A 22,606-nucleotide genomic window follows, 5' to 3' on the forward strand; every position below is an offset into this window, starting at 1 on the left:
AACTACAAGACTAAATGGGTTGGTTCCACTTCTGAAAGTTAACTTATTGAGTTAAGAACCTAACCCAATTGGTCTTGCATTAATTGGATTTTTCATTTAACGGGAATTTCAAATAACATTCTGTTACGCATGAATTTGATTGTTGTGAGTTTGCTGTAATGTTTTGATTATTGTGAGAAATCTATGTGGAATAAAAATATAATAAAATATGTTCTGGAAACCTAACACATGTGTGCTTTTGTGACGATTTTTGGTGAATTAATTGAGATACTATGATCTATTGAATAGGGTAGTCTTTCAAGTAGAATTCTGTCGTGATGAAACTAGTTGCTGAACTTTGTGAAAATACATGAAACGTGCTGTTACTGGATAATTGTTATGTTTTGACCAAATTGCCCTTGCGGGGAATATTTGCTAAATATGTACACTATTAATACTTGACACATAGATAGTTGTTCACAGCATGTAACGTATCACAAATGTGCTTGTTAAGTCACACACGAGTCACAAACGAAACACGAAACGTATTTTGTGCATAGGTATTATGTGCCGAGTCTAGAGACTCGATAATAGTTCCGACTCTTAGAAAAATCTCCTTGTTGTTATAGAACGCTAGTGAGAGTTTTCTGCGACGCGCATCACTTGGGTGACTTGTTTTTGGGAATTCTTCGCAAACAGTGAGTTTCACTTTCCCCTTTTAAACTCTTTAAACGCTTTTCACTTGGGGGAGATAACATACTCCGAAAACGCTTTTAGATTTTGTTATGAAATTATATATCACTTGTAAAGGCTAAGTGGCAAACGAAACAACTGAAGTCCTACACATCGAACCGTTTAATATTGGATAATAGCGAGTCACTGTTGAGTAGTACTACTGGGTTTGACAAACTCCACCCAACGCTAAGCTCGACTGGAGGTCGAGTGGGTGTAATTTTGGCTAACGCATTACCATGGTCGGGATAGACCTGGTGGCAAGGCACATGATAAACAGTCAACTTCGGTGTCTAACACTTAGTAATACTTGTTTTATAGGCTAGCTACCTATAGATATGTAATTGATTTAACACTATCTGGTAACGCAAAACGCTAAACGCAAAACGCTAAATGCTTTATTTTATATAAACTTGTGAACTCACCAACCTCGTGTTGACACTTTTAGTATGTTATTCTCAGGTAGCCGAGGCGGGCGCGCGGTATAGGATCATGCATTGTTTTGAACGTTATTGATCATGCAAACTTGTCTTAAACTGTTATCAACTGAGTTTTTAAGTCGTCCTGCGTGACGCAACTTTTGTCTTATGGTTTTTACGCTTCCGCACTTATTTTACACTTAAATGTTTTCGTGTTTTGAAAACTTTATTTATGGTTTGATTGTAACTAATGATTCCGATCATGTTAGTTCACACCTTCTGACGGTAAAACTCCGTTAGTGGATTTTTTAGGGTGTGACAGAGGTGAGGCTAAATAAAGCAGCGTGATGATAAAATTGGAAGTCAAACACGTTGTTTTTGCAAATACTCGTGTGATTCTTCCCCGAACTTCCAGAAAAGAGGTAGATCGTAAATAAGATAAATAATTAAACCTGTTGATTCACACGATACCAGGATCAATTCTTCCAACTCTCGTTGATTCACAAAGAATACCGATAATTAGGTCCTTCACACACTAACACACACTGTGATAGAGAGGAAATGATTTTTTTCATATATTCCAAACTTGATTTTTTTACATTACAAAATCTCAAGTATTTAAAAGAAATAGAAAACCATTGGGCTTCTAATGATTAAACCAAAAGACATAAAATATTAATTTCAAACTCTAGTAATTCCATAACTCATGTTATCATTATTTGGTAAACGTTTGATCTCCCCACATCATTCTCCCCACCTTTGAAAAAACTCGCCCTCGAGTGTTTGTCTTTGAACCGTAGCCACCTGGGTCAAAGGGACCATCCATCCGATTCATGTTAAATACTATCACAACCCACATAATCAGTTGACTAAAGCTACATGGATTAATGGAAACCTCCATTATCGGTTTGACCAGCTTAAAATGATCAGCTCCAACTAGACAGAAATCAAGTTGCAAACCACTCATGTCATTGCGTTTTCAAATATTAAATAACGCAAGCTTTTCTTTATCTTGAGTACTTTGAGGTGAATAACGTACCAACTTGCATAATATTTCTTTCGGTGATGTTGGAGGAGTTTTGCATACCTTAAAATCAAGTGGTATGGAACAGCACTACTTACGGGCTTTAGATGTCGAACCAAAATTATTTTCTTGAATGGATTCCATAGACCCATTAATTAGTAGATTATCATTCAAATCAAATTGACCATCAAACTCCATGATTCTCACATGAACGGAAGCATTTGATCCAACTAATATCACCACACCTTCACCTTTAGGAGTTACGTGTATGGGCCTATCACAAGTAATTACCACTTCATGCAATTCTTTTATATTCATGTAATCATCATTCACTTTGGGGCCCACCATATCAAGCTCAAACATAAAATATTTTTCTTTGACCTTCGAATGTGGGAAATAGTTGATAATTATGGTAGGCAATTTCTTAAAATTTGCATCTTCATTTAACTCATTAATATGAAGTTTCAAAATAGTGGGAGATACCATGTATATGGAAGACAAATTCGAATCACCATTAACCACAACATCACCACCATTTTCTACCATACCATCCCTTGAAATTTCATCAAAAATACAGAATAAATTGTAGACCACTCATGTTTTCTTTTTAAATTTTCAAGAACATCACCGGTTGCCCAAACATACCATTCCTCGTCCTTGTATTCATCAAACACGGGCCAGGAATCGTAGATATTGTCCCCCTCACAAGCCATATTGAGCCAGGAATTCGGCTTTGATACCACCTGACGCAGCGTGATGATAAAATTGGAAGTCAAACACGTTGATTCTGCAAATACCCGTGTGATTCTTCCCCAAACTTCCAGAAAAGACGTAGATCGTAAATAAGATAAATATCTGAACCTGTTGATTCACACGAATATCAGGATCAATTCTTCCAACTATCGTTGATTCACAAAGAATACCGATAATGAGGTCCTTCATACACTAACACACACTGTGATAGAGAGGAAATAATTTTTTTCATATATTCCAAACCTGATTTTTTTACATTACAAAATCTTAAGTATTTAAAAGAAATAGAAAATCATTAGGCTTCTAATGATTAAACCTGTAACATCACGTAAATTCCGGGCAAAAAATGTCAAGTTCTAAAAGTCAAAGGACCAAATTTGTCAAAATCCAAACCCAGGGACTAAATTGTAAATTCTGAAATTTCTGAGGAGCACCTCATCGCGGTACGCGATGGGGTATCTGACACGTAGTGACACGTGTGCCACGTGGCACACGGTGGCAACGCCTACCGCCACGTGTCGCCACGTGGCTCGGCGCCTGCCACGTGTTGCCACGTGGCAGGTCTAGGCACTGACTCAGCAAGCTTACATCGCGGTACGCGATGGGCTTGCCAAGTGACCCATCGCGTACCGCGACGGGGTCCAAAGTCAGCCCTATAAAGAGCAGCAACGGGTTCAAGCCAAACACACCTCAAAATCACACACTTTATTCTCTCTCTAACTTTTCTCACTACCTCGAATTACGTGCCATCGATCCACCTCGTTTTACGTGCCTTGTTACCTTGTTTTCCGTGCCCTACACCTCGATAACGTGCCACTTTCCGACGACGTTCCGAGTAAAGAGGAGGTGCTGCCCGACGTCCCGATAGCTACCTCAAAGTACGTGCTGGTGCCTCGATAAGCGTGTCAAAGGATTAATCAAGCGTGTGTGGATAAGAGAGATAGAGTCGAAGTGCTGCCCGAGTGAGAAGGGTATTTCTAAGCCAAGCAAGGTAGGCATAATGCCCGACCAAAATAATAATAAAATATTATAAAGGCTTAATACCCAAGTCGAAGTTATTCTCGATAAACAAAGAAATGAATAACAAAGAAAATAAAGAAAGAGAAATAAAATATATATATATATATATATATATGAGTATATATATATGTATAAATATTCTTTGTTATAAAATATATTATTTAAGTATAATAAGCATACTTAAATAATAAAGAAAAGAATACGTTTCTTAAAGAAGAAGAAACGTCGGGTTTTTATAAATAAACTAAAGGTTTATAAAGATTACTTTTTAACTAAAGGTTTTAAAGTAAAAAGAAATATTGAACTAAAGGTTCATCGAGAAAAATAAGACTAAAGGTCTTAAGCCGGATCGTGTATCCGACTAATGAAAGTTATACTCGTACTATAGGTGCGAGATAGCGAGAAAGACTCAACGGACGGTGTTGGAAGCCGATCCCATTTGAAAGGTGAATACGCCCCACTTTTATAAACTTGTTTTCAAACAAACAAACGTGTTATGTGTAAAACTTTACATGAGGCTTCGTGTCTCTAAAAACGTTATAAATAAGAGTATAAACCTAGCCCTCAGGCTGTGGTATACGTTTGTCTGGATCCTTACATATGTGGTATGTGGTGGGCACATCGCACCACGCCTGGTCACAACCTCCAGCCACGATGGCCCGAACCAAAGTATGTTCGAGTGAGAATGACCTTGTGTATATTTATGGTACCTGAGTACGTCGGAACGCTGCGGTGTTCTGCTGAGGTGACCTAGTGTAGAGACTCGAGTTTATAATGATGGTTTAACTTGATTAATCCTAAGCCAAGATGGGCCGAGGCTTACGTGGTCTCGAGGGGTAATTAAGTAAAGAAAATATTTTTAGCGTCAGCATATTCACCAGCATTCGTTGCTGACGTATTTTTATAACATTTTGCAGGTAATCAGGAATAGAGCTTGAAAGACGAACAAGCTCAAGAATCCGATGGCTCGGATAATTTTGTGTAATTATTAAAATATGGTGGTTTTGTAAACTTATAAACAAGTAAAACTAATCGAGACTATCGTCTCGTCTTTTGTATTGTAAATATTTATAAATATAATCCTTATGTTTTTATAAAGTCTTCCGCATTAACTCGCAACTCTGATTTATTTACAAACATGGTACCAACAATGGATCATACCCTTAGGCCTAGAATGGGGGTGTGACAGGTTGGTATCAGAGCCATCGATCTTAGCGAATTGGGTATCATAAAACAATACCCAAGCTTCGATCCAAGCATAGGAAATATTATTTGTTTATTTGAAATAGGGATAAGATTGGTTGGTAACCCTTTCTTTCCCTCTTTACACTCTAAACCACCTATTAAGATGTCTTACGAGAATTTAATGGAGTATTATAATAATGAAGTAAGAAGAGCGAGGATATACTAAAAATTTCCACAAGGAATCATGAGCAAGGATTAATTTGAATCATTCTTCAACGAAGAACATAAACAAAACCCCAATCCAAGTCCAATCTACCACTTAGATAACACTCCACATCAAGTGTATCAAGCACCAAGGAACTCCAGCTATCATCCAACAAGCCTTCCAATGTACCAACCATCCGAAATACCGACGTATCATCCTATTGAAATTTCCACTTATCAACCATCCGGAGGTTCAACGTATTACCCACCAAATCCACATCCTTCATACGCTTTCCTCTCCAACTTACCAATCAAGGAGGAACCGAAATCTTCTTCATCCGACTGGATGCAATGCCACTCCGATCAACGAAGGTGGCATACCGGCACTTCAACTATGGATACTGCTACTTCCCGTGTCAACAAGGAAGGACCCTCTCACAAACCCAAGATAAGAGTGACGATGCCATACGAGAAGATACATATGCTGGCAATGACCGAGGAGGAACCAGAAGAAGAATCGGAAGAGGAACCGGAAGAGGAAACCGACCCCGAGGAAGAATATCCGGACAATCCAAATGAAGTAACCACACCGGAAGAAGAACAACACTCCACCCCAAGCTATGGTTCTGTCGATCCATACATGAAATTTCTCCACGAACTCAAGGAAAAAGCGTCATCAAGTTTCCCACCATACCAAGGCGAGATTCCATCCATTGAAGAACAGGCCAATGAAATCCGTGAGCAAAATGAAGCAGCCGATGCATTCTTCAATTATCCTTCTGAAGAGACTGCAACTCCATACCCTGATCCCAAGAACCACTATGATGTTGTGATGATGGGTTACCGCGACCCACCTCCAAGATATGGGTATCCGACTGACATGCCTCGGTCCCAGGAGGAGCATTTGGACCGAGCCTTACACGAAATTGATGACCTTAGGAAGAAGATTGTTGTGGATGAGAAGAAAAAGAAGAAGATAGGAGAAAAGCTTCTTCGCAAATGCAACAAGCTAACGAAGGTGGTGAAGAAATTTATGAAAGACTAAGTGGATAGTGATGATGGTGTGTACGAAGAATGAAGTTTATGTGTGTAAAATAGTTTGTATGATGTGTGTAATGTATGTATAATAGGTAATAAAGATAGGAAATTATATATCGCTTAAAAACGATATATAAGTATGTTGTAAAATAATATACATATCGTTTATGATAAATAAACTTGTATATTAAGAAAAGAAATGTGTTAAATTTCAGATAAAAAGAATAAAAAAAATAAAAGAATGTCTAGACAAAGCGATAATCGCGAGGTTTCCCGAAAGGAAACCGAGAGAAGAGAAGCAAAAGGGAAAGGTCCCGAGAAAGAGAAACCAATTCCCGACAAATATATGAATCAAATTCAAAAAATGATCAGAAAAGCTATTCGGGAAGAATCTAAAAATAGAACCCGATCTAGACAAACAAGACATACTCAATCTGAAAATCTTTCCCGAAAATCTGTTTCTAAACCCCGTACTCGACCCTCACATGAGGAAGAAAGCGAGCATGAGTCAAACTCCGGTGAGGGCGTTAGAAAAGAATTTAAGAAACTTAAAATTAGTGGATGCTCGTTTAAAGATTTTAAGTACTATGGGCCAAAATAATTTCATGGCGACAAGGGAGCCATCACAACGGTGAGGTGGCTCGAAGAGATGGAAACGGTTGTGATTACGAGCAAGTGTTCAAATGAAGAAAAGATCCAATACTCCGCCCTGATGTTCAAAGGCGAGGCACTAGAGTGGTGGAACACGCTGATGATGAGTAGTGGAAGGGAAGTAATGTATAGTCTGACCTGGAACGAGTTTAAAGAGTTGTTATTGTCGAAGTTCTGTCCGATGCACGAGACGAACCAGATCCAAACCAAGTTCTTGGCTCACAAGGTTGTTGGAACAAACCTTCGTGAGTACAATACGAAATTTCATGAATACTGTCGTTTAGTTCCCCAGCTGGTCACACTAGAATCAAGCAAAGTTACTCGTTACATATGGGGACTGCCACGAGAGATTCGTGACATGGTAAGATCGCACTTGCCACAAACTGCTGACTCCACAATGGAGTTAGCTGGATACTTGATAGGCGGAATGATTTACAATAAAGAAGAAGATAAGAAGGGCGTAACGACGCAAGATACGAAGAAGGAAGGGAATACCCGTTTCAAGGGTAAGGGAGTTGACCAACGAAGGTCAGGCTTCAACCCCGGCATCCCACAATGCAAGATCTGTAAGAAGTATCATCGGGGTAGATGCCTTTTAACTCCACGTCTTTGTGAGTCATCTCACAAACCCGGCCACGCCACGGCCGATTGTTGGAAGAAGAAGATGACCTGCTATAACTGCAAAGAGATGGGACATCTTAGCTTCGAGTGTCCCAAGAACAAGCCCGTGACTGGTGGTACGAGTGGTAGCGGTTAGAAGAATGAGTCCAAGAAGGGCAATGCAAGAGTCTTCGTCCTAGACACGAAGAAAGCGGCCGATATGCCGAAAACCATCACCAGTACGTTCCTTGTTAACAACGCTTATGCAAGAGTTTTGTTTGATTCAGGAGCCAATTTATGTTTTATAGATTATAAGTTTTGTAGTCTATTAAACGAACCTTTAATCAAACTAAATAAAACTCTATGCGTTGAGACCGCTAATGGCGAAACCGTTAAAATCACCGAAGCTTTAGAAAACGGAAAAATCTTATTAGCCGGTTATGTTTTGCCTATTCAATTGCTACCCATGACTCTTGCTGGATTTGATGTTGTATTGGGTATGGATTGGTTATCCAACAACTATGCTCGTATCCTTTGCAATAGCAAAACCGTTGAACTTCAAGCCCCTGATAAACGAACTATTCGAATTGAAAGGGATAAAGACGATGGCCGAGTTACCCTAATTTCTATGTTAAGGGCTAACAAATGTCTAAATCAAGGATGCTTAGCATTCATGGCCTACGTTACCGAAGAATCAAAGCCCAAAGATATCAAAGACGTTCCTGTTGTTTCCGATTATGCCGATGTCTTTCCCGAAGAACTCCCCGGCATTCCTCCCGATCGTGAAGTAGAGTTTAGGATCGATCTTATTCCTGGTACTGCTCCGATCGCCAAGGCTCCGTATCGCCTCGCGCCAACCGAAATGAAGGAACTAAAGAAACAATTGGATGAGCTTCTCGAGAAAGGCTTTATCCGTCCAAGTTCATCATCATGGGGAGCGCCGATACTATTTGTTAAAAAGAAGGACGGATCCATGCGAATGTGCATCGACTATCGAGCTCTCAACAAAGTCACAGTCAAGAATCGATATCCACCTCCTCGAATCGACGACTTATTTTATCAACTTCAAGGTGTTAGCTATTTTCAAAAATTGATCTTCGTTCCGGCTATCACCAACTTAAAGTTCAAACCGAAGATATTCCAAAAACGGCTTTCCGAACAAGGTATGGCCATTATGAGTTCACGGTCATGCCGTTTGGACTCACTAATGCGCCAGCCGCGTTCATGGATATGATGAATCGAATTTGTAAGCCTTACTTGGATAAATTTGTTATCGTTTTCATCGACGACATACTTATTTACTCTAAGTCTAAGGAAGATCATGAAAATCATCTTCGAACCTTACTTGAAATCCTTAGGACCGAGAAGTTGTACGCCAAGTTTTCGAAATGCGAGTTCTGGTTGCAAGAGGTGCAATTTCTTGGTCACATTATCAACGTCAACGGTATTCAAGTGGACCCCGCTAAGATTGAAGCTATCTCTAAGTGGGAGGTCCCAAAGTCGCCAACAGAGATCCGAAGTTTCTTGGGATTGGCCGGCTATTACCGTAGGTTCATTGAAAATTTTTCCCGAATCGCCGTTCCCCTAACTTCCTTAACTCGCAAGAACATCAAGTATGAATGGGGAACGAAACAAGAGGAGTTTGATATACTTAAACAAAAGCTTACCCAAGCTCCTATACTGGCCTTGCCAGAAGGGATTGAAGGCTTCGTTGTCTTTTGCGATGCATCTCATTCCGGCTTGGGATGTGTGTTGATGCAACGCAAGAAGGTTATCACTTACGCCTCTCGTCAACTCAAGGTGCACGAAAAGAACCATACAACTCACGATCTAGAGTTAGGCGCCATAATCTTTGCACTTAAGATATGGAGACACTATCTCTATGGAGTAAGATTTATCGTGTACACCGATCATAAAAGCTTGAAACACATCTTTGAGCAAAAAGAGCTTAATATACGCCAATGACGCTGGATGGAAACTCTTAAAGACTACGATTGTGAAATCGTTTGTCACGAAGGTAAAGCCAACGTTGTGGCTGATGCCTTAAGTCGTAAAGAGCACGAAAAGCCAAAAAGAGTCCGAGCGTTAGGATAGAACTTCAAATTGATCTTATCGACCAAATTAAATCTGCTCAAGCTCAAGCTATTCACGAAAAAAAGATCTCCGATGAAAAGCGTAACGACACCATTGACTCGTTAGTCAAAGGTGACGATGGTATCCTTAGAATGGGAAACCGAATTTGGGTACCAATCGTTGGAAACTTGCGTGAGAAAATCATGAATGAAGCTCACAAAACAAAGTACATGATGCATCTCGGTAGTGACAAAATGTATCAAAATCTCAAGTCGAACTACTGGTGGAATGGAATGAAAAAGGACATCGCTTCGCACGTTGCGAAATGTCTAACATGCTTGAAAGTCAAGGCTGAACACCAAAAGCCTTCGGGATTGCTACAGCAACCCGAACTTCCCGTATGGAAGTGGGAGTTAATAACCATGGACTTCATAACCAAACTTCCAAAGACGACTCGGCAACATAATGCTATATGGGTGATTTTGGATCGCTTAACAAAATCCACACACTTCATTCCAATCAATGAGTCGTACTCAATGGATAGATTAGTGTGTATCTATGTAAACAACATAGTTGCTTTGCATTGGGTACCACTCTCTATCATTTCTGATCGAGACAGTCGTTTTTACGTCTTATTTCTGGAAAAGTTTCCAACAAGCACTCGGCACAAAGTTAAACCTTAGCACCGCCTATCATCCACAAACCGATGGGCAAAGCGAAAGGACAATTCAAACGTTGGAAGATATGCTCCGAGCTTGTGTAATCGACTTAGGTGGAAGTTGGGACAACCACTTACCCCTAATGGAATTTTCCTATAACAATAGTTATCACGCAAGCATTCAAGCCGCACCATTCGAGGCGTTATATGGCCGAAAATGTTGAACGCCTGTATGCTGGTCTGAACTGGAGATAATCAATTGTCTGGACCCGAGATAGTCCAAGAAACCACCGAAAAAGTTCTTCAAATCCGTGAACGACTTAAGACGGCACGTGATCGCCAAAAGAGTTACGTCGATGTCCGTCGTAAGCCGTTGGAATTTAGTGTCGGTGACAAGGTTCTCTTGAAAGTCTCGCCATGGAAGGGTGTAGTCCGTTTCGGCAAGAAAGGCAAACTAAGTCCTCGATTCGTTGGACCCTTCGAGGTACTCGAACGAATTGGTACCGTCACATACCGTTTGCGACTACCCGAGGAAATGCAAGGGATACACGACGTATTCCATGTATCGAATCTGCGTAAGTGTCTAGCCGATGAGTCTCTTTCGATGCCACTAAAAGATGTAGAAATTAACGAGAACTTAAAATTCATTGAAAAACCAATACAAATAGAAGATTCGAAAACTAAGAAACTTAAAAGACGAACCTTGAAAATCGTGAAAGTAAGATGGGACTTACAAAGAGGGCCTAAGTATACTTGGGAACTCGAGTCTGAGATGAGAAAGAAATACTCTCACTTGTTCTTGTAAGCAATCTCGAGGACGAGATTTATTTCAAGGTGAGGAGGATGTAACATCACGTAAATTTCGGGCCAAAAATGTCAAGTTCTAAAAGTCAAAGGACCAAATTTGTCAAAATCCAAACCCAAGGATTAAATTGTAAATTTTGAAATTTCTGACCTATCGCGCTACGCGATGGATCAGAGGAGCACCCTATCGCGGTACGCGATGGGGTATCTGACACGCAGTGACATGTGTGCCACGTGGCACACGGTGGCAACGCCTGTCGCCACGTGTCACCACGTGGCAACACGTCCGCCACGTGTCGCCATGTGGCTCGGCGCCTGCAACGTGTTACCACGTGGCATGTCTAGGCACTGACTCAGCAAGCCTACATCGCGGTACGCGATGGGCTTGCCAAGTGACCCATCGCGTACCACGATGGGGTCCAAAGTCAGCCCTATAAATAGCAGCTACGGGTTCAAGCCAAACACACCTCAAAATCACACACTTTATTCTCTCTCTAACTTCTCTCACTACCTCGAATTACGTGCCCTCGATCCACCTCGTTTTACGTGCCTTGTTACCTCGTTTTCCGTGCCCTACACCTCGATAAACGTGCCACTTTCCGACGACGTTCCGAGTAAAGAGGAGGTGCTGCCCGACGTCCCGATAGCTACCTCGAAGTACGTGCTGGTGTCTCGATAAGCGTGTCAAAGGATTAATCAAGCGTGTGTGGATAAGAGAGATATAGTCGAAGGGCTGCCCGAGTGAGAAGGGTATTTCTAAGCCAAGCAAGGTAGGCATAATGCCCGACCAAAATAATAATAAAATATTATAAAGGCTTAATACCCAAGTCGAAGTTATTCTCGATAAACATAAATGAATAACAAAGAAAATAAAGAAAGAGAAATAAAATATATATATATATATATATATATATGTATAAATATTCTTTGTTATAAAATATATTATTTAAGTATAATAAGTATACTTAAATAATAAAGAAAAGAATACGTTTCTTAAAGAAGAAGAAACGTCGGGTTTTTATAAATAAACTAAAGGTTTATAAAGTTTACTTTTTAACTAAAGGTTTTAAAGTAAAAAGAAATATTGAACTAAAGGTTCATCGAGAAAAATAAGACTAAAGGTCTTAAGCCGGATCGTGTATCCGACTAATGAAAGTTATACTCGTACTATAGGTGCGAGATAGCGAGAAAGACTCAACGGACGGTGTTGGAAGCCGATCCCATTTGAAAGGTGAATACGCCCCACTTTTATAAACTTTTTTTCAAACAAACAAACGTGTTATGTGTAAAACTTTACATGAGGCTTCGTGTCTCTAAAAACGTTGTAAATAAGAGTATAAACCTAGCCCTCAGGCTGTGGTATACGTTTGTCTGGATCCTTACATATGTGGTATGCGGCGGGCACATCGCACCACGCCTGGTCACAACCTCCAGCCACGATGGCCCGAACCAAAGTATGTTCGAGTGAGAATGACCTTGTGTATATTTATGGTACCTGAGTACGTCGGAACGCTGCGGTGTTCTGCTGAGGTGACCTAGTGTAGAGACTCGAGTTTATAATGATGGTTTAACTTGATTATTCCTAAGCCAAGATGGGCCGAGGCTTACGTGGTCTCGAGGGGTAATTAAGTAAAGAAAATATTTTTAGCGTCAGCATATTCACCAGCATTCGTTGCTGACGTATTTTTATAACATTTTGCAGGTAATCAGGAATAGAGCTTGAAAGACGAAGAAGCTCAAGAATCCGATGGCTCGGATAATTTTGTGTAAATATTAAAATATGGTGGTTTTGTAAACTTATAAACAAGTAAAACTAATCGAGACTATCGTCTCGTCTTTTGTATTGTAAATATTTATAAATATAATCCTTATGTTTTTATAATGTCTTCCGCATTAACTCGCAACTATGTTTTATTTTCAAACATGGTACCAACTGTGGATCATACCCCTAGGCCTAGAATGGGGGTGTGACAAAACCAAAAGACATACAATATTAATTTCAAACTCTTGTAATTCCATAACTCATGTTATCATTATCTGGTAAACGTTTGATCTCCCCACACCACTAAACTATCTGTGACCACTTTAGATGTAGGTTTTGTATGAAACTAAATGTATCTATGTTTTATATCTTTCATTTGATTGAATTATGATTGATTATATAATTAATATATCTTTATGTTGTTTTGACTGTTTAAACGGTTGTTTGTCTGGGACTAGGGGTTTATCATCAATCAATAGGCTGTGTTCATTAACATTTAGGATTAAGTTCTTATAGTCATTGAATTGTTACCTTTGATCATTGATTCACCTAAAATATTATATAAACAAACTGGTAATTAGGTAGACCACACTCAGTTGTGCCAATTAATCGGATTAGGTTTTGTGTATCAGCACGACCAAACTACCATGTCCATCGTCTAGTAATTGCTTATGAATCTTAATTTACGATTCATGTCTATGTGTTTATCTAATTGATAGGATTTATAGTTGTTTAGTGGATTGCATAACCCGAACCTAAAGTGTGTCACCCTTTTCTTAAATTATTTACAACTTGTAAAAGTAACCATGTTTGTGTTCATCAAATCTTTTAAACTACTTGACATCGTCTGTCCGCCTAGCTAGTTAATAAATAAATGAGTCATGAGTTTAACTTGCAATTTCTTTTGATTCCCTGTGGAGACGACATTGCTTATCCATACTAGTTATAAGTATTTAAGTTTATAAAATACTTGTTTTTCATTAGAGCACAACATCTACATCATCAAGTTGAACCAGGCGTATTGATTTAAAGAAATGAGCAATATTTTTATGCTTGAACTTGGTTTGATTTGAAACCGAGTGGCTTGGTTCGACTTGGTTTTCCTTGATTTTGTACAAAGTTTTCAATTGTAAATTTCTAAAACTCTAAAATATCAATAATTCAAAACTTTTAACTATAAAATGTCTGAACTTTTAACTTTAAAATGTATACAACTCAAAGTTAACAAGGAAAAATATATAAAACGAGCGGTTATGGTTTAAATTTAAACAATGAAGTCAACACAAAAATGGGAATTTTGAAAACTTAAAAAAGGTAGTACACTTATACACACACACACACACACACACACACAAACTTTATATATAAAACTAATAAATAAAAAATAATTCCAACATAACGAACCTAACCAAACCAAGCGAGGCTTTGCTAGTGCCTGGCTTGTTTTTAAACCGAACAACTCATTTCCAAACCGAGTCGAAATCGAACGAGCATTTTTCGAGTAATTTCTGAGCGAGCGAGCGTTGAGCTGCGAGCAGTTTGGACATCCCTGGTTACCAACACCCCTAACCCTAATCATATGTAACTTGATCATACGGTTCATCAAACTATCTTAATAATCCATACTCGATTCTTGCTCTCAATCTAAGTTATACCTGGTCAAAACATTTGGAAACCACAAATAGTTTTGACCTAAGGGAGCTCTCACGACTCTCTGATTTTCAAATATACATGTTATTCTGCAAAAATTTCCCCGACAATGACTCTAGTACGTGTATCCAACCCAAATGTTAATCAAATTTTATGTCTCAACAAACATGATTCTTAGTAAAGTGTTCGTGTAAAAATAATATATGGTAGACTTGGATCAGAAAAGTCACAATTGTCACACAATTGCTTGTTGTGTTATAAGGTAAGTTTCGTAAACTTACTTCCCCCTTTTTGTTTTATCTTGGAAAGATTCAAGCTCACTGTTTACTACTTTTAATATAAACGCAAAGATGTTATCATTATGGGAAATTGACAAGAACCATAAACTCGTCATGTAATACATATATGAGTAGTATTACTTGATGAAGGATGATGATCCCATTCTACTATAAGGAACTACGAGTTTAGACATTAGGCTTACTCCTACCCCAACGTGTGGAACCAAAACATGGTCAATCATGGTATATTGTTTGCATACATGCGGAGATTGATATAGGGGTAACCATTCTCTACTAAGTAGTTGTCTAAGGCGAACACCACTTAATCATGAGAGAGAAGCATAACTTCTCTACCTATATAAATGATCAACATTTATTTTCTTGTTGAATGGTTGACTTATACAATGATTATACCTTTGTATTATTTATTTAATTACTTTACTTTATGAATTCGCTAGCTTATCGCTAACATATTAATTTCTTTTGAGCATTTTCAATTTAATGACTTAGAGTGATATTACATTGAGATGACAAAGTTACTCTGCTTGGTGTCAAGTGAAGAAGTTAACCCTTATCTTGGTGAAGACGAACTTTAGACAACTAGCGTACTTATGTTAGTGATGCCTCGGATCCAAAAAAGGTTGTTATATAATTTGGTATTATTTATACGACAGTTTTGATCTTTAACTTAAAACTTAATATTATGTTGCTTTGTTTTAATAACCAATTTCCCACGAATGACGACCCACCCTGGATTCGAAATAGGGCTGAGCACGATTCGGTGTTTAGGTGAAACCGAAACCGAAAAGTCGGTTTTTCAAATATACAAACCGATCGGTTTCGGTTTTTCGGTTTCGGTTCGATTATATTCGTTTTTTTTTTCTTGTTTTGTTTTTTTTGTTCTATAACTTCTATGAATTGCTTTATGCAACTAGTTCCTATGTACAAAAATAAATATTAACAGTTACTATTCCTTTCACAAACTCTAATTTCTCTTACAAAAATTATTAAACCAACACACTCCTAATTTGTTTCGGTTGCTGTCGCATATGGTATAAATATATTTAACAATCATTTAAATTATTTATTTTAATAAACCAAGTTAAATTAAACTTGTACTTAACTTCTAATTGCGAGAATAATCATACAGGACTTTCATAATACACATACGATCTTACGTAGAAGTCGTTACAGACTTACAACTAACACCCTAACAAAATTAGAAAGTTAAAATACTACTAATTTCATTAAAAACATGGGTAATCGGTTCGGTTTTTTCGGTATTTCAGAAATGGGTAACCGAACCGAAATTTCGGTTTTTCAAAAAAACAAAAAAAAAATAACCGTTGGTTAATGCTTCGGTTCGGTTTTTCGGTTAATTCGGTTTCAGTTCGGTTTTTTCGGTTTTCTGCTCACCCTTAAAGGTGTTACACATCCTAACCCGTTAATTCCTTAATCAATTTGGTCGCCAATGACTCGAGCTCCTGTTTGTTTGCGGTTGTCGCACTTAACCAATCTCTCTCAATTTTGGCTTGAACCCACAACAACCTTTGATCAAGTTCTTTGGATCATTATCAGCCCATATTTCAGTCATGTTTTTACATGGTTCCCTCTTTTCTCCACTGTAAAGTTGCGACCACAACCCAAAATTATGAAGATAAATAAGTTTTATAGTCTTATAACATCATAGGTAGAGTTGGCAATCCGTGCCTTAATATGTTTAATAGGTTAGAGATGACGCGATTAACACAAGTATCAAACATGAAAATGACTCGTTTAACACTTGGCTTTGATGGTTTGAGCGTGACAATTATACGTTTTTTATACCAACAAGCAAGTCAAATGTTGTTTTCGAGGAGCTAGCTAGATGGAAAAGAGGCTCCCAAGAAGAAATGATGTACTTTAGCATCCTAATTTTAATTATTAAAATAAAAAGTATAAAATTGCGTAGTGTGATATTTTACTAAACATGTCTTATCATGTCTAGACAAATGTCCAATTTACCCACTCTAATCATAGGACCATCCATCTTCGTATTGTGGGCCAAAAAGTTCCCATAATTTTAATTAAACAATCAATTCTTTCATCATTTTATTTTGTTCAATTTGAAACAAATAGATGGTTATGAAAATCACAATTCTAAAACAAGTAATGGTAAGGTATAAGTATTCAAATGACCGACGTGACTGAATTAAATATAATTTGATAATGATGTATAACAAACTTCTGCCCCCAGACGTTGATTCAACATATCAATCTTCACATGGGCAATGCTATCTATAATAGGCAAATACAAATACACGCACATACACACACGAACAGGCATAGCGACTGAATTTGTGAACGAAATCTCCGATCATCGACATAAGCAATGACTTTGATTTGTGAACGCTTTAAGTTGATGTATTTGTTATGTTATATAGTGTGAACACTTTGATTATGGTTTCATGTATGCATTGTTTGGATATTCTATGAATTTTTAAATTCAGTGAATTTTGGATAAATGTTTAGATAGTTAATAATATATCTTTCTTATATTTAAAATAATAAAAAAAAAAACAGTTTGAAAAAAGAAAACAAAGCGCTAACAAAACGATAGCTAAAAAGGTGGTCTTGAAAACAAAGGGTCACAAAAAATAATCACCAAATTCAACCGCGAATTAATAACCCCTGAATTGTTACAATGGTTGTAAAACGCAATTACCCTAAGAGGTTAGTGCCACTAAATAATTTAGTCACAATTCGCAAACAGATGGCTACAACGCAAAGTAGTCATAAATGAGATTAATCACGATGACTTTTGCCACCGCAAATTTGGTCGTAAGTATCAGTTTTCTAGTAGTGATATATTACACACTAAAAATTATCTATGAAACATAATAAATAAATGTATGCAATCTAAAAAATGATTTATACATGTATGCAATCTAATAGAAATAGGTGTCGTATGTGAACCGCTATATAGTTGTGATAATGATTTCTTTCGAATATGAGGTTATATAAATACAAAAATGATGAGGCCAATATGCAATATATGGGGTCAATGGTAAAATATTGAAGTCGGTAGATGATACATGTACATAAGTTTAAATCGACCATCCAAGCTTGAGTGTGTAAATTTTGGCATAAATTTAAGTGCATTGATGAAGCTTGTTCATTTGGTGAGGGATGGCTAGCCTGGAACTCTACTAATACATGTTGGAGTATTATTAGAATTTTATGAAAAAAATTATTAAAGAAAAGTACAACCCATTAAAGCGATATTAACTTCGATATGAAAATAGGTTTGTATTTGAAATAAATGACCACAACTGTTCACTCAAGTCAAGTCCATACTAAAAAAAATTGAATCGTTAAAACACAACCCGAATTTTGTTGTGTTTAAAAAATATAATAATAACTAGTATTTAGACCCGCCACAAGTAAAGTTGGAAAAGCGCTCCGTTGCGTAGGGTTTACAAAATGGAACCTAACAACACATAAGACCGCCGAATGTTTTAACATCTGTCATTGACTACCAAGTAATCATACATACAAAATCTATGAGTAGGTAAGTGTTTTTTATACATACAAAATGACACTTTTTGAAGTCGACCCACTAAGACACGAACATGTGATAACCCAAAGCAAGTCCGTTCTCGCCTGAAACGCATTGACACCCAAATGTACACCCACTATACCAAAATATGGTACGAACACGTGATGACCCAAACACATTGTTACCCGTAGCCGACTGACAGCAAAAAAAGAAATTAAAATCTTGCGATAAATCATGAAATTTGAAGAATAATATAATCCTTGAAAAAAAATCAAAACACACATCTAAAACGTCTTAAACAAATTATCAAATTGCAAAAATAGCTTTGGCTAAACATTGCACATGATAAGATTTGGAAACACAAAAGGAAAGAACACATAATGAAAAACAAAGGGAGGCTCAGATAAGGGGTTCTAAACTACCATCTTAGCCTTGAACGTATATCATCACCAACATATAGAGACGGAGGCTCAGATGAGACCAACCTCATTATCATAACCTTTATAAGTCAGATACAGACTCAGATCATCACGGTCACATTCTCACCATCATCACAGATACAAAAGAAGGCACAACACAAAGTGAGATGGTAGGGCAACACAGATACAGCCGGTGACCGGCACCGGTCTCCGCCGTCGCCTAGGGCTCTAAAATGAAACCCGGCAACAGTCAAATTCGGAGACACAAAGAAGATATGAACAAATACGGTTGTCGTCCGCCGCCGCCGCCATAGACGGCCGGAAAGCCTCCGGCAACAACGGGGCAACAACTTTTGTTTTTCTCTATCTCTCACTACGAAATGTAAAACGGTCATAGTTCTGCCGACGCAAGTGGGCGATAATCTGCAGAAGCCGATTTTTGATATGAGAGAGAGAGAGAGAGAGAGAGAGAGTGATCATTATTTCTTTTCTTTGAATAGAGAGAAATCATAAAGAAGAGAGAATGCAAAGTGGACAACTGTCAAGAGTGACAGGTGAAAGGTGATGTACGTGTAAGCCGTAGAACACATTGAAGAAAGTACAACTTACAATACAGTATATACAAACATCTTAAGCGCTTTTTGAAAGAAACAGTATCATGTGAGATGATTAGAAGTTGGAAAATAATATATATAATAATAATAACAATAATATTAAACCGTATTATTCTCAATCTAAACTAATTTTGTCTAAATAATGAGGATACTATTTTAGAATTTTTTTAAACGACAAACGCACATTCCAAACCTATTTAAAACTTACAAACTTAGTTCTATTCATGTCGTGGTAAAACATCGCAACCATACATTTATCTAAAAGAATAATTAATTAAGCAATAAGATGTGATTTAAACAAATGTAAGTGTAAACTTTTATAATGTTTATTTTGTTTCCATTTTTTATTGAATAAAAAAACACGCCCACAAAAATAAATACACACTCCTACTATTATAAACAAAATACACAAACTCCTTTTCCTATAGTGAAACAAAGATTTTAATGGAAAACAAATAAAAATTGACCTCTTGCTTTTCTTTTCTTTCTTTCTTAATTCTTCAATGTGAGAGACTTGAATGTTGCAATGTCCTCATCTTGAATCCAACCAAATTTCGCCATGAAAGGGTTTTCCAAGGTTTTTGGCGGGTAATCTTCAATGTTACACTCCCTCCATATATTCCCATCACCTTCAAGATCTCTAACCACTTCCCATAAGCAACTATTGCATTTGAAACCAGCACCAAAGCTAATCATGAACAGTGTATCACCTTTTTTCAGCCTCTTTTTAGCCTCCATGTACCCAAGAACATACCAAAGACTACTAGCCGATGTGTTACCGAACCGATGAAGCGTCATGCGCTGGCTCGATGTCAAACAAGCTCAAGTTAAGGCTCTGAGCCACCGGATCAATCACGGCTTTCCCACCCGTGTGCAAACAAAAATGATCAATTCCAGCTTTGAAATTGATCATCGGTCGGGTGGAATTAAACGACTTGCCAAAAATACTTTGGAGTGTTTTTCTGGCAAGTAAGAGGGCCGTGAACCGAATAAGTTCACGCATTGGGAGGATTTTGGGTGCGATTTCTTTTAAATTGTCGACAAATGCCCGTGTCGCAGTTTTTGGTAGGGTTTTACCTAAGTGAAACCCTATACTGTCTTTATCATCTTCCATTTGTAAACAACAACCATAGGCTTCATCTTTGGACCCATGATGGGTCCGGACCATGACCTTGAGCTTAAACATTGACCTATGAACCAAACTTGGCTTGTTGGTTAGTATCATAGCACACCCACCTGTCCTAAACAAACAATTTGACAATATCATTGACCGGTCATTACCCGTGTACCAATTTGGAGTCAAACATTCGGATGTGACCACCAAAGCCACTTGGTTTCTATTAGATTTAAATATACTTTGAACAAGATTAATCGAAATTAAACTTGCACTACACCCCATACCAGACAAATTATAACTTTTCACATCTTCTCTCATTTTGTACTTGTTCAGGATTCGTCCGGATAACGAAGGCACACATGCCAACATCGACACGTTGACCACAACAACGTCGATACTATCCGGACGAATCCCAGTACGATGGAACAGTTTTTCGATACTGTCATCGAAAAACTCGTCCATTTCTTGGACTGCATCAACATGATTAGGGTTTTCTTCACGACCATCAAACACCATTTGTGGGGCGTAGGTTTCTTCGCCAATGCCGGAGCTTACAATGGCTTTGAGAAGGAAATTGTACTCGTTGAGCCCCAAGTTCTTGTTTCTCGTTATAATATCGCCGCATAACTCGGTCGTCAGTTTCCGGTCATCGGAGGGTTTGTAGAGCTGGTAGTCGAGTATGTAACAGTTTTGATCTCTTCTTTTATCTAGAATTTTGAGGATAATGCAGAGAAGGAAGAAGAGAGGGAGACAGAACATGGTGGTCAAAACATAATCCATAACCAGATTACAAGGATAGGTAGATATAGTGTATATATATGTATATATGTTTAGAGATAGAGAGAGAGATGGATGGAGGAATTGAAGAGGGAGAGATGTATATTTTTGCAGTTTCTTTTTGGTTGTGAATTCAAAGCTTTAAGACGCATTTGTATAAAAAGGGGTGTGTACAACTTGCATGCCTCACTATTCTGGTATAAAAAATTAATATTATAGCTTGGAATATATATTATTTTAAAATTTGAACATGCCGTTTCAACCCTTTCATCCGTGTTTATGGCCAAAAAAACTATCAAAATAGGTTCCTTACCGTGTTTATGATCAAAACATGTTTATGGACCATTTTTAGAATTTTTACACGGTTATGAATGATTTTTAGTAACCAATATATGTTTTTATGGTATTAAACGACTTTAAACAAGTACAAAAGCTACTTATGTAAGCTCCTTACCTTAGGGTTTGAAGGTTTTCTGGCTGGAGCAGAATTTGTGTCCAGAATTCTCATGAAAAAGATATCATAAACTATCTTAGAACTTGTTTAAATATGAAAAGGGTTTAAGGGGGGAAAGTCTTCTTTGGCGGGCTGGGCTCGTTGGGTCCCCTTTTGGGCCCATTTGGCCCACTTTTCTTGATTTACATGCCCGAACGTGAAATGCCAAGTCCAAATTTATTTCGGGTTCGGTTTCTGGCGACAAAAATATATCGGGTGCGACAAACGGAGCGAAAACGAGTGTTTTGCGGCTAGTTTTGTGTAAAATTATAAAAACATACTATACGTTTGTAAAAATCGAAAATATTTTCACGGATTGCTTAAAACATTTCAAATAAGTGTTTGGTAAGTCTTTTTCGGCTTAACGGATGATACAATGCTTGGTTTGTAACTATCTTTCGCGTTAAAATCTATAGCGGGTAGTTAAACGAGCATGTTTTTGTTTAACTTGTTTGCTATCGAACTAAGGCCATATTACTAATATTTTAGCTTGCATAGATCGTATATCGCTTATAGATAGCACCCTGGGATATCCGGACCATAACTAGACCCGTTTGGTTATTCGTTTGTTCTTTACGCAATAAGCGGTTAAACGCTTATTCGAGTTTGTAAGTACTAAGGTGTACTCGGTTTTGCCACGGATGTCACATTAAGTATATATTGACAAATAAAAAAGCTAAAACAACGTTTGGTTGGTCTTGAACTCAACCTTGATGTAAATATAGGGGTTTGTTTTTATTTTTGCGTTACTTTTAGTTAAACTTATAATATCTCTTTTTTTTTTAAGAAAAACAAAAGCAGTGTAAAGTGAGAGACTG

At 37.8% G+C, this 22,606-nt stretch overlaps 1 pseudogene; it reads right to left on the reverse strand.

Moving 5' to 3' along the window:
- Window positions 1–19,773: 19,773 nt before the first annotated feature.
- LOC143557977 (3-ketoacyl-CoA synthase 12 pseudogene) lies at window positions 19,774–21,487 on the reverse strand (annotated as a pseudogene).
- Between the last annotated feature and the right edge of the window lie 1,119 nt (window positions 21,488–22,606).

The sequence above is a fragment of the Bidens hawaiensis genome, unplaced genomic scaffold, assembly GCF_021521415.1.
Source record: "Bidens hawaiensis isolate Kalapana, Puna unplaced genomic scaffold, B.hawaiensis_p1.1 tig00019312_1, whole genome shotgun sequence".
In the NCBI taxonomy this organism is placed as follows: domain Eukaryota; kingdom Viridiplantae; phylum Streptophyta; class Magnoliopsida; order Asterales; family Asteraceae; genus Bidens; species Bidens hawaiensis.